This window comes from Rana temporaria, chromosome 4, assembly GCF_905171775.1.
Source record: "Rana temporaria chromosome 4, aRanTem1.1, whole genome shotgun sequence".
Taxonomy (NCBI): domain Eukaryota; kingdom Metazoa; phylum Chordata; class Amphibia; order Anura; family Ranidae; genus Rana; species Rana temporaria.
The window spans coordinates 36,431,181-36,444,076 of record NC_053492.1 but is presented as its reverse complement, the minus strand read 5'-3'; the positions used below and the strand labels follow the sequence as shown (position 1 = coordinate 36,444,076).

The following is a 12,896-nucleotide window of genomic DNA, read 5'->3' as shown; positions in this document are numbered from 1 at the left end:
TAAAAAAATCGGGACAGGCATACTGTAGCTCGCGCTACAATGCCTGTCTCAAAGGTAAAATGTGTCGGGGGGGGGGTGAACTACCGCTTTAAGCAGCCCACTCACACATGCTCTTTGTCGGCTCAGTGTGCGGTACTACACGTCACTGGGCAGACTCTTCCCAGCTCACCTCATGTCCGTGAGTCTGCCCATTAAATCGCATTCGACATCCTCCCGCCCTTCCCTTTTTCAGGGCACTTTTCACCATATCCTTCTTCAATTAACTACCCATTACCTACCTTGGGTACGCCCCCTTTTCTTGGCATACTGACCAGACCACCAAGGCACACTTCAGGTCTATTTATGTTCTAAGTCTTGTCGCGTGTTTATGTGATCCACATCTCTCTCGGTCACAGGGTAACGACTATATATATATAAAGTTGCCAAAAAGATAGATAAATTGATAGTACCAAGATAGGTGATAAACTGTAAGCTCTTAGGGCTCCCTCAGGCATGTGTCAGCTTTAGATCTCAGCAAGGCATCATTCACACATTGGCACTCCTGTATCTGGAGAAGTCATCTGAGAAGTATAACTAACTTTCAGGGCTCATTCACACATTTACCACACTGGATAAATGCCAGTCACAGCTGGGCACTTAAAAAAAAAAAAGAGGTGTGGTGCAGTGATCTGCAGAAAAACACAGACATGTAGCATTTTACCACAACGCACAGGTAAGGATCGAATGGCACCGCACAGCAGCACAACGCACCGCATGGCTGAGACACAAATGTGGTGTTACTTTGTGCACTTCAAAGTAAGTTAAAAAAAAAAGTAAAGATTGTGATGCACCTACTGCAGCTCACTGCAGCCCAAAACTGACAGCTGCCTGCATGCTAAACCGGAGAGATTAGCAGATGGGCAGTGTAAATGAGTCCTTATGTTTCCCAGATCACTTCTACCTAAGTGTAGATACTTTAGTCACATTTACATTCGTTTAGCCAAATTTAAATTAACAGAATTCTATTTTCTCCAAACACACCTAAGCTGACCGCACAAAACACTGGTAAACACACCGAGTGAATGACATTAAGGCCTGGTGCACACGAAGTGTATGCGTCCGTGCCCCATGTGAGGCCTACTGGATGTACATGTGAGGCCTGTATTGTGAGGAACACTGAATGCACAGGTGTTCCATGCATCCCCATGTGAGCTACCCTCACTGGATGTACAGGTGTTCCATGCATCCTCATGTGAGTTACCCTCACTGGATGTACAGGTGTTCCATGCATCCCCATGTGAGCTACCCTCACTGGATGTACAGGTGTTCCATGTGTAGCGCCTGGTTACTTTTCAGAACCGTTGCTATTGAAATTTAGAGGGGGTCAGAGAGTTAAGTGACTCTAACCATGTTAATTAGTTCAAATTTGGAGCTTCTGCCAAAGTGAAGGGCAAATCTCCCCAATGGGATGCAGATGGAAAAAATAAAACTGACGGGGGTTAAAGCCCTCCCCTACTTTATCCAAAATGACTTTAACCCTTTTACTGCCTCTGGTGTACAGTAGGAATTTGTTGACATTCTCCAAGCCGACTTTCGGCCTTCTTGTGGAAGTGATTTAAAGAGGGGGTTCACCCTAATTAAACAATTTTTTTTTTCTAGCATTAAATTAGGCATAGTAGCGTGAGCTACAGTATGCCTGTATTTATTTTTTTAGCCCCGTACTCACTGTGCAATCGTATAGAGAAGATTCCGACTCCCCACGGGGAATGGGCGTTCCTATCCAGAGGGAGCATGATTGACGGCCGGCTATGGCGCGTCACGCTTCTCCGGAAATAGACGAAATAGGACTTGTCGCTTCACAGCGCCTGCGCATAGTCTGTGCGCAGGCGCCGTGAAGAGCCGAGACCTACTCCGGCTATCTTCGGGGAGCGTGACGTGCCATAGTAGGCCGTCAATCATCCTCCCTCTGGATAGGAACGCCCATTCCCCGCGGGGAGTCAGAATCTTATCTATACGATTGCACAGTGAGTACGGGGCTAAAAAAATAAATACAGGCATACTGTAGCTCGCGCTACTATGCCTAATTTAATGCTAAAATGTTGGTAATGAGGGTGAACCACCGCTTTAAGTGGAATACATGCTCCCCCGGGTGCACGTAGTGATACCTCCCACTGCCTCATATCTTCTGTATTAAAGTAGGCCGCAGGGATATGCAATTAGCGGACCTCCAGCTGTTGCAGAACTACAAGTCCCATGAGGCATAGCAAGACTCTGACAGCCACAAGCATGACACACAAAGGCAGAGGCATGATGGGAATTGTAGTTTTACAACATCTGGAGGTCCGCTAATTGCATATCCCTCAAGTAGGGAGAAACCACTGCATGGAGAGGGGTGCAGGTATTCACAGAACCAAAAGTGTTTAATACCTGACAGGGTCAGAGAGCAGCGAAGTGGTGGAGTTCCAAGCCACAGGCCACCAGAAAGCCTCCAATTATCCCAGGTGTATAAAGGGTCACATTATGCTGCACGTTCCTTCACTGCATGAGGTAATAACGGCACAAACATTCATGGAATATAAACAAGGACGGGATAATTGGTTTGCAATTAATAATATTCAGATTTCTAATTACTGAAGACAGAGAGATCAATACATTGATCTGAATAATTTCCTCCTGCCTGACCGCACTGATGACAGTAGCTCTCAGTAACGCATTTGATGGATGTTGGAACTTTAACCACTTTAAGACCAAGCCTTTTTCTGACATTTGTTGTTTACAAGTTAAAGGGGTTGTAAAGGTAAAAAAAATTTTCCCTAAATAGCTTCCTTTACCTTAGTGCAGTCCTCCTTCACTTACCTCATCCTTCCATTTTTCTTTTAAATGTCCTTATTTCTTCTGAGAAATCCTCACTTCCTGTTCTTCTGTCTGTAACTACACACAGTAATGTGAGGCTTTCTCCCTGGTGTGGAGTGTCGTGCTCGCCCCCTCCCTTGGACTACAGGAGAGTCAGGACACCCACTAACACACAGCTCCTTTCTCTATCTGCAACGTATACGAGTATCTATCTGCAACGAGTATTGTGACTCTCCAGTAGTCCAAGGGAGGGGGCGAGCACGACACTCCACACCAGGGAGAAAGCCTTGCATTACAGTGTGTAGTTACAGACAGAAGAACAGGAAGTGAGGATTTCTCAGAAGAAATAAGGACATTTAAAAGCAAAATCTAAGGATGAGGTAAGTGAAGGAGGACTGCACTAAGGTAAAGGAAGATATTTAGGGGAAAAAAAAAATTGTACCTTTACAACCCTTTTAAAATCAGTATTTTTGCTAGAAAATTACTTAGAACCCCAAACATTATATATATTTTTTAGCAGACTCTGGAAAATAAAATGGCGGCAATATTTTATGTCACATGGTATTTGCGCAGCGGTCTTTCAAATGCAATGAATTCAAAAAATAAAAAATAAAGTTACCCCAATTTTTTGTAAAATGTGAAAGTTGATCTTACGCCGAGTAACTAGGGGCCAGATTCACAAAAAACTCCGGCGGCGTAACGTATCGTCTTTACGTTACACCGCCGCAAGTTTTCAGCGTAAGTGCCTGATTCTCAAAGCACTTACCTGTAAACTTGCGGCGGTGTATCGTAAAGACGTCCGGCGCAAACCCGCCTAATTCAAATGGGGCGTGTACCATTTAAATTAGGCGCGCTCCCGCACCGGACGTACTGCGCATGCTCCGTTTTGAAATTCCCGCCGTGCTTTGCGCGAAGTGATGTCTTTTTTTTGAACGGCGACGTGCGTAACGTACTTTCGTATTCCCGGACTTCTTACGCAAAAAAACATTGAAATTCGACGCGGGAACGACGGCCATACTTTGCATACCCGACGCTGGAAAACGACGCAAACTCCCCCCAGCGGCGGCCAAAGTATTGCATCCTAAGATCCGACGGTGTAAGTTTGTATTACACCAGTCGGATCTTAGGGCTATCTATGCGTAACTGATTCTATGAATCAGTCGCATAGATACTCTCAGGCCCCATACACACGAGAGGATTTATCTGCAGATACGGTCCAGCGGACCGTATCCGCGGATAAATCCTCTCGAGGATTTCAGAAGATTTCAATGCGATGGCGTGTACACACCATCGCATTGAAATCCGCGCTGAAATCCTCTGCCGATGACGTGTCGCGCCGTCGCCGCTATTATGACGCAGCGACGGGCGCGACGCTGTCATATAAGGAATTCCACGCATGCGTCAAATCATTACGACGCGTGCGGGGAATCCCTTTGGACGGATGGATCCGGTAAGTCTGTACAGACGAGCGGATCCATCCGTTGGGATGGATTCCAGCAGATGGATTTGTTGAGCATGTCAGCAAATATCCATCTGCTGGAAATCCATCCCAGGGGAGATTTATCTGCGGATAAATATCCGACGGAGTGTACACACCATATGATCTATCCGCAGAAACCCATTTGATGGGATTTATCTGCGGATAGATTCTATGGTGTGTATGGGGCCTCAGAGATACGACGGCGTATCTCCTCTGTGAATCTGGCCCATGATACCTAACTCATGTTTTAAAATTGAGCACGCTCGTGGAATGGCAACAAGCTACAGTACTTAAAAATCTCCATAGGCAATGTTTTAAAAATGTTTACAGGTTACCTGTTTACAGTTAGAGAGGAGGTCTAGTGCTAGAATTATTACTCTATAACGATCATAACGATGAACACCATTTACATATGCGGGTGCGACTTACATACGCATACGCTTCTGCGCGCGAGCACAGGGGGGTGGGGCTTTTAAATTATTTTTTTTCTTATTTATTTTACTTTTCTTATTTTTACACTGTCCCTTTATTTTTTTTAATCACTTTTATTCCTATTACAAGTTATTTAAATATCTCTTGTAATAGAAATAAGCAAGACAGGTCCTCTTTTTTTGAGGGATATAGGGTCAAAAAGTCCCCAGATTTCTCATTTACCCTTAAAACCTTTTGTTTTTTTGACACTTTGACTTAAAAAAAAACATGTCTTTAAGCTTGGAAACTAGGGTTGTACTCAAAACCGATACAGAGTATTTGCGGGAGTACTTGTACTCCCGCAAATACCCCCGATACCTAAATAGAATACTTAAAACCACCCGCCCCCCTCGCCGCCGCAACGAATGCCGCCGCCGACCCCGTCGCATACCGCAACAACGCCGCCGCTGCATGGTTAAACAGCGTGCGGCGAATATCACAGCTTTCATTTGAATAGCTGTAGTGTTTCCCGATCTGTCCAATCCCGGGCAAGGGGGAGTGTCTATACACCGCGCAGCGGGGAATACTACAGCTATTCAAATGAAAGCTGTGATGTTCCCCCCACGCTGTTTAACCATGCAGCGGCGGCGGCATCTAGGTATGGGGGGACATGGCTGGATATAGGGGGGACATGGCTGGATTTATGGGGGACATGGCTGCATATAGGGGGGACATGGCTGCATATAGGGGGGACATGGCTGGATTTATGGGGGACATGGCTGGATATAGGGGGAACATGGCTGCATATAGGGGGGACATGGCTGCATATAGGGGGGACATGGCTGCATATAGGGGGGACATGGCTGCATATAGGGAGGACATGGCTGCATATAGGGGGGACATGGCTGCATATAGGGGGGACATGGCTGCATATAGGGAGGACATGGCTGCATATAGGGGGGACATGGCTGGATTTATGGGGGACATGGCTGGATATAGGGGGAACATGGCTGCATATAGGGGGGACATGGCTGCATATAGGGGGGACATGGCTGCATATAGGGGGGACATGGCTGCATATAGGGGGGACATGGCTGGATTTATGGGGGACATGGCTGGATATAGGGGGGACATGGCTGCATATAGGGGGGACATGGCTGGATTTATGGGGGACATGGCTGCATATAGGGGGGACATGGCTGCATATAGGGAGGACATGGCTGCATATAGGGGGGACATGGCTGGATTTATGGGGGACATGGCTGCATATAGGGGGGACATGGCTGGATATAAGGGGGACATGGCTGCATATAGGGGGGACATGGCTGGATTTATGGGGAACATGGCTGGATTTATGGGGGACATGGCTGCATATAGGGGACAAAGAAAAAAAAAACATTTAGAAGGGAAATCGGAGGAAAAACTGAAAATTGTATACTCACCTTTTCGTAATTTTCCTTTCCTGATGCATCTTCATGGCAGCACACACTGGGTTGTGACTCCGCCCCCACAACCTGACAGGATTGGTTAGCTATAAATTTGAAGGGGAGACACCCGGCATCATTCTCCGTATATATCATTATTGAACAACAGGGTGGGCAGCTGTGTGCTGCCATGAAGATGCGTCAGGAAAGGAAAATTACGGAAAGAGTATACAATTTTCAGTTTTCCTGACGCATTCATGCCAGCACACACTGGGAAATAACTCGCCAGTCGGGAGGGTTCAATGCAAATAGTATTTATTCCCTATAGAGCAGAAGAATTGGCCCTGATGATAGATCTGCCAAATTCAGCTGTAGCCAAGTGAGCAGCGTCCACTTTGTAGTGGGAGATAAAGGTGTGCCTGGAAGACCAGGTTGCTGCTTTGCAGATAGTTTCCGAAGAAACACCACAATATGCTGCCCAAGAGGTTGCCACTGCCCTGGTTGAGTGCGCCCTGATGCCTTCTGGAATCTCCAGTTGTTGAGTGGAATACGCTTTCTCAATAGCCTTGACTAGCCAAGAGGCGATGGTACGGGAAGTGGCTGCTTGGCCTCGCCTGGCTCCGTGGGGTATAATCAGGAGGGCATCCGTCGACCGAAGGTGGATAGTAGCCAACAGATAGTTGGAAATTGTAGACTTAGGGGGAAGGAGCTAGGGTACCTGGGAAAAAAATCCCTAAGGAATCCGGGCAAAGCAAAAGGAAAAATGTGTCATTTTTAAATTCGGCTCCGCTGATGACGCATGCGCAGTAGAGCCGCGCAATCTTGGATGAGGGCGAGGGAGACCGCCGGCGTCATCACTCCGCTGCGCGCATGCGCAGAGCGGCCAGGGGGACGCGGCGGAGCGGAGGGACATGGAACAACATTGCCCAGCAAGCCCGCTGGGTGTAAGGTACACAAAAACGAGGGGAGAAATATGAAAGAAGGGATAGCAGCCTTAGGAAGGATACTGTTGATGACATAGAGCCCAGCATTTTTTTGGAAGAAAAGAGAAGGAGCCACTGCCTAAGTTAAGCTCATTTAGAGCCTGTCTAGATGCCAGGTATATTGCCGGCATTAACCCCTGAGACCACCAGAGCGGGGTTCCCCACATAAAGCTCTATTAGAGACTGTACAGGGGGGACTTCCAAATAGGAGAGGCTGAACCTGCTGGGGCGATAGCGGTAGGAGGCAAGCTGTACGTCCACGTCTTGTCAGGTGAGGATAAAAAAGAGAATGATGCCGGGTGTCTCCCCTTCAAATTTATAGCTAACCAATCCTGTCAGGTTGTGGGGGCGGAGTCACAACCCAGTCTGTGCTGCCATGAATGCGTCAGGAAAGGTAAGTGAACCAACAATGCACTAACTTAAAGGAACCTATTTAGAAAATAGAAAAAAAACCTTTACAACCCCTTTAATCTCATTCTCGGTTACAGCACCTTCGTTGAAAATCAGACGATTGTTGGTCTGACTTTCACATAGTGTGCACTAGGCTTTACCTACCTAAACACAACCTCACATACAACCAGAACACGGTCTGATCACCAAAGAGTTATTATTCTCTATTCTATATTAATATATATTCAATATGGAACCACACAGGACTGGTTCTGAATTTGTATCCAGAACCATCCTATTCTTAGAGTTACAAAGTTTCTCGACCAGGGCCCATCCTGGTGTCAGGGATTCGTCCCTGGGAATGTTACTCTGAACACAACAAAATCTTTCTTTCAATCATTTCTATTGTCTGCTATGCCGCGTACACACGATCGGAAATTCCGACAAGAAAACCGTGGAATTCTGACTCAAGCGGTCACACAAAATTCCGACCGTCAAGAACGTTGTGACATACAACACTATGACGAGCCGAGAAAAAATGAAGTTCAATGATTCCAAGCATGCGTCGACTTGATTCCGAGCATGCGTGTTTTTTTGTGCGTCGGAATTGCATACAGACTATCGGAATTTCCGACAAGAACTTTTCTTGTAGGAAAAATCAAGAACCAGCTCTCAATTTTTTGCTGTCGGAAATTCCGACAGAAAAAGTCCAATGGAGCATACACACTGTCGGAATTTCCGACAACAAGCTCACATCGATCTTTTCTTGTTGGAAATTCCGACCGTGTACGCGGCATAAGATTCACTCATTACAGAGATGACTCGTCAACTATGAAATGGACAAGATGTCATTCAGATGTCTAGATTAGATAATCAAGAAAACAATCAGAGGCTTTGAGGAGTTCATGCGATAAGTTTAATGACTGAGTGAAAAGTGCAATAATCTGTAGCAGCCAATCAGATGTTATCCTTCAAGGATCACCTGAACTGTAATTTTTTTTCTAAAGCAGTGGTCCCCAAACTGCGGCCTGGGGGCGGGATGACACCAGTATAATGTACAGATCTATGGGGTATACAGTATAATGTACAGATCTATGGGGTATATGGTATAATGTACAGATTTATGGGGTATACGGTATAATGTACAGATCAATGGGGTATACAGTATAATGTACAGATCTATTGGGTATACAGTATGATGTACAGATATATGGGGTATACAGTATAATGTACAGATCTATGGGAATACAGTATGATATACAGATCTATGGGAATACAGTATGATGTACAGATCTATGGGGTATAGCACAGTATGATGTACAGATATATGGGGATACATATATGTACTAGAGCAGCGCAAATATTGTATATATTGTGTTTTTTTAAGAAAAAGCTTCTGTGCTCAAAATACATTAAAGATAAATAGATTTTTATAACTTAGTGATTTAGTAAGAAATATAGTACACAAAAGTCGCAACAATTTCCCTTGACTGGGTTTTTTTGTTCCAATCATTTATATCACACCCCCTATAAAAAAGATTAGATATACCTCGGAGTGATATACAGGAAGGGCTCAACTACCCAGGTGAGAGAAATATCTTCCTGGGTAACATATACAATCATCAGACACATCATAATATACAAATATTATAGACTACAGAGCCATATACAATGTATAACAGATATGAGACAAGATTTATACAATTATAATAAGAATAATACAATTGAACCATGTTATAGATATAGGGAGAAAGAGAAAGAAAGAAAGAAAGAAAGAAAGAAAGAAAGAAAGAAAGAAAGAAAGAAAGAAAGAAAGAAAGAAAGAAAGAAAGAAAGAGAAAGAAAGAAAGAAAGAAAGAAAGAAAGAAAGAAAGAAAGAAAGAAAGAAAGAAAGAAAGAAAGAAAGAAAGAAAATAGAGAGATAAAAATAAAGAGAGAAAGAAAGAAAGAATAAGAGAATAGAGAGAAAAAGAGAGAGAGAGAGATAAAGAAAGAAAGAAAGAAAGAATAAGAGAAGAGAGAGAAAGGAAGGAAGAAATAAAGAAAGAGAGAGAGAGAAAGGAAGAAATAAAGAAAGAGAGAGAGAGAGAGAAAGAAAGAAAGAAAGAAAGAAAGAAAGAAAGAAAGAAAGAGAGGGAAAAAAGAGAGAGAGAGAAATAAAGAAAGAAAGAGCGAGAGAGAGAGAGAGAGAGAGAGAGAGAGAGAGAGAGAGAGAGAGAGAGAGAGAGAGAAATAAAAAAAGAATACGAGAAAGAAAGAGAGAGATAAAGATAGAAAGAATAAGAGAAAATAGAGAGAGAAAAAGAAAGAAAGAAAGAAAGAGAGAGAGAAATAAAGAATACAAGAAAATAGAGAGAGAAAGAAAGAGAGAGAGAGAGAGAGAACGAAAGAAAGAAAGAAAGAGAGAGAGAGAGAGAGAGAAAGAAAGAAAGAAAGAGAGAGAAATAAAGAATACGAGAAAATAGAGAGAGAGAGAGAAAGAAAGAAAGAAAGAGAGAGAAAGAAAGAATAAGAGACAATAGAGAGAGGAAGAGAGAGAAAGAAAGAGAGAGAAAGAAAGAAAGAAAGAAAGAAAGAAAGAAAGAAAGAAAGAAAGAAAGAAAGAAAGAAAGAAAGAAAGAAAGAAAGAAAGAATAAGAGAAAATAGAGAGAGAGAAATAAAGAGAGGGAGAGAGAGAAAGAAAGAGAGAGAAAGAAAGAAAGAAAGAAAGAAAGAAAGAAAGAAAGAAAGAAAGAAAGAAAGAAAGAAAGAAAGAAAGAAAGAAAGAAAGAAAGAGAGAAAGAAAGAAAGAAATGCAGTAGAAGAATCAAGCAATGTTATATATAACTGAGATATGGGTAAAAGAAGGAAAGAAGAAGGAAGGAAGAATGAAGCAACAAGAAGGACAAAAAGGGAAAAAAGGAATAAGTAGCAATGAGGAAGGAAGGAAAAGAGTAGAGTGGAAGGGGTGGAAGGAGGGAGTGAAGGGAAGAAAGGGTGAAAGAAAGAAGAAAGTAGGAAAGAAGAAGGAAAGTGGGGAGAATGGAGGAAGAAGAATCGAAATACAAGAAAAAGAAAGAGGATGAAACAGAGAAGGAAGGAAGAAACTATTAGGAAGGAAGGAAATTAATAAAGAGAGGGAGGAAAGGGAGGGATAGGAAGAGAATGGGAATAAAGAAATAATGAAGGAAGAGACAATTAGGAAGGAAGGAGGGAGAGGAAGGGAAGGGGAAGAAAGAATGAAGGAAGAAACAATTAGGAAGGAAAGAAGGAAGTAGAAATAAAGAGAGGACGGAAGGAAGGAATGAAATAAAGAAAGGAAGGAAGGAAATTAAGAAATAAAGAGAATGAAGGGAAGAAGGAAGAAACAATTAGAAAGAAAGAAATGAAATACAGAAAGGAAGGGAGGAAATAAAGGAATGGAGGAAATTAACAAATAAAAACGAAGGAAGAGAGGGAAGAAGGGATGAAGGAAGAAAAATTAGGAAGGAAGGAAGGAATGAAATAAAGGAAGGGAAGGACGGAGGGTAGAAAGGAATGAGAGGAAAGTAGGGAAGGAGGTACGGAAGGAAGGAAGTTAGAATTAGGAAGGTAGGAATGAAATAAAGAAAGGAAGGAAGGGAAGGACGGAGGGTAGAAAGGAATGAGAGGAAGGTAGGGAAGGAAGTTAGGATTAGGAAGGTAGGAATGAAATGAAGAAATAGAGGAAGGAATGAAGAGGAAGTAAGGGAAGGAAAGAAGAAGGAATGATAGAAGAGGATATCATACAAGGCTGGGCCGGGGACATCCCAGGATGATATGAGATGTGATACAGAGAAGAGATATGGGGGGGGGGGGGGGCAGACACGATCTCCTTAGGAATGAGGGGATAGATATGAAGGAGATGGGTGCACACCTATGACCAGTACACTATACAGTAATCAGGTAGGTGATAGTATGTAGGGGACGGTAGGTAGGTACACCGATGTGTAGTCCGGGAATGATGCTGTGTCATGCTGGCTGTCATGCAGTACGGAGTGTTGGGACGCTCGGGCGGTGTGTGTTGTACAGGGTCTGGCTGTGTTCTCGGTGTTCGTTACTCACCGTACAATGTGTGTCAGTCTCCCCCATACACCGATCACCTCCTCCGTACACCCCGCACAGATCAGGCCGCCGCACTGTGCGGCTCCAGTACCACCGACACCGCACTGCGCATGTCCCGACACCGTCCGGGGGGGGAGAGGGAGAGCGACACGGGGAGGGAGGGGGAGAGAGGTACGGAGACCGGGGAGGGGAGAGAGACAATAGGTGATAGAATTATAGGGGGAGACAATATGCGAGGAAGAGATAGCGGGGGGAGAGAAAAAAAGACAGAGAGAGTGAAAGGTGAGAAAGAGTTAGGGGGGAGCGAAGAAGGGAAATAGAGATATGGGGGGGGGGGGGGGAGAGAAATTGGGGACAGAGACAAGAGGGGCAAAGTGAGATGAGAAATAGAAATAGTTTCAAGTAACCACGTGACCTTCCAGAAGATTTACCCCCTTAATGACCAGGGCATTTTTTTGCGATAAGGCACTGCGTCACTTTAATTGACAATTGCGACACTGTACCCCAATAAAATGTATGCACTTTTCCCCCCACAAATAGAGATTTCTTTTGGTGGTATTTGATCACCTCTGCAGTTTTTTTTTTTTTATTGTGCGCTATAAACAAAATAAGATCGCCAATTTTGGGAAAAAATAAAAAAAAAATTCTTTCAGCTATAAAACATATCCAATTAATAAAATGTAAAACATCGAGTTTCTTCATCAATTTAGGCCAGTATATATTCTGCTACATATTGTTGGTAAAAAACAACCAATAAGCGTATATTGATTGGTTTGCACAAAATGTATAGCGTCTACAATCTTTGGGGATATTTTTAATTATTTATTATTTATTTTTTGTACTAGTAATGGCAGCGATCAGCGACTCAGAGTGATACTGCAATATTGCGGCAGACATTCTGACACTGACTGACACTTTGTGGGGACCAGTGACACTAACATAGTGTTCAATGCTAAAAATATGCACTGTCACTGTACTAATGACACTGGCTGGGAAGGGGTTAACTTCAGGAGCGATCAAAGGGTTAACTGTGTGCAGCGGTGCCCCCCCCCCCCCCAAAGCTAGTCACAAAAGAAAAGTGTCTTTTTAAAAAAAAGGTCCTTTGGGCACAGTGACGCTGATTGATGGGCTGCATTTGACAGGCACAGTGACAGTGAGGCTGAAATTGATGGGCACAGTGACGCTACAATATGGGCACAGCGAGGCTGCATTTCACGTGCACAGTGAGGCTAGAATTGACAGACACAGTGAGGCTGGAATTGATGGGCACAGTGAGGCTGCAATATGGGCACAGTGAGGTTTCATTTGACAGG

General features: G+C 43.9%; 1 protein-coding gene across 2 annotated transcripts in view; it reads right to left on the bottom strand.

Moving 5' to 3' along the window:
- Nucleotides 1-11,705, bottom strand: part of MAPRE3 (microtubule associated protein RP/EB family member 3) — a 157,459-nt gene extending 145,754 nt beyond the window's left edge. For both annotated transcript variants that reach the window (XM_040348248.1, XM_040348249.1), the window contains exon 1: nucleotides 11,584-11,705. The gene's annotated coding sequence lies outside the window, so the exon portion shown is untranslated. The remainder of the gene's footprint in view (nucleotides 1-11,583) is intronic.
- Nucleotides 11,706-12,896: the final 1,191 nt, after the last annotated feature.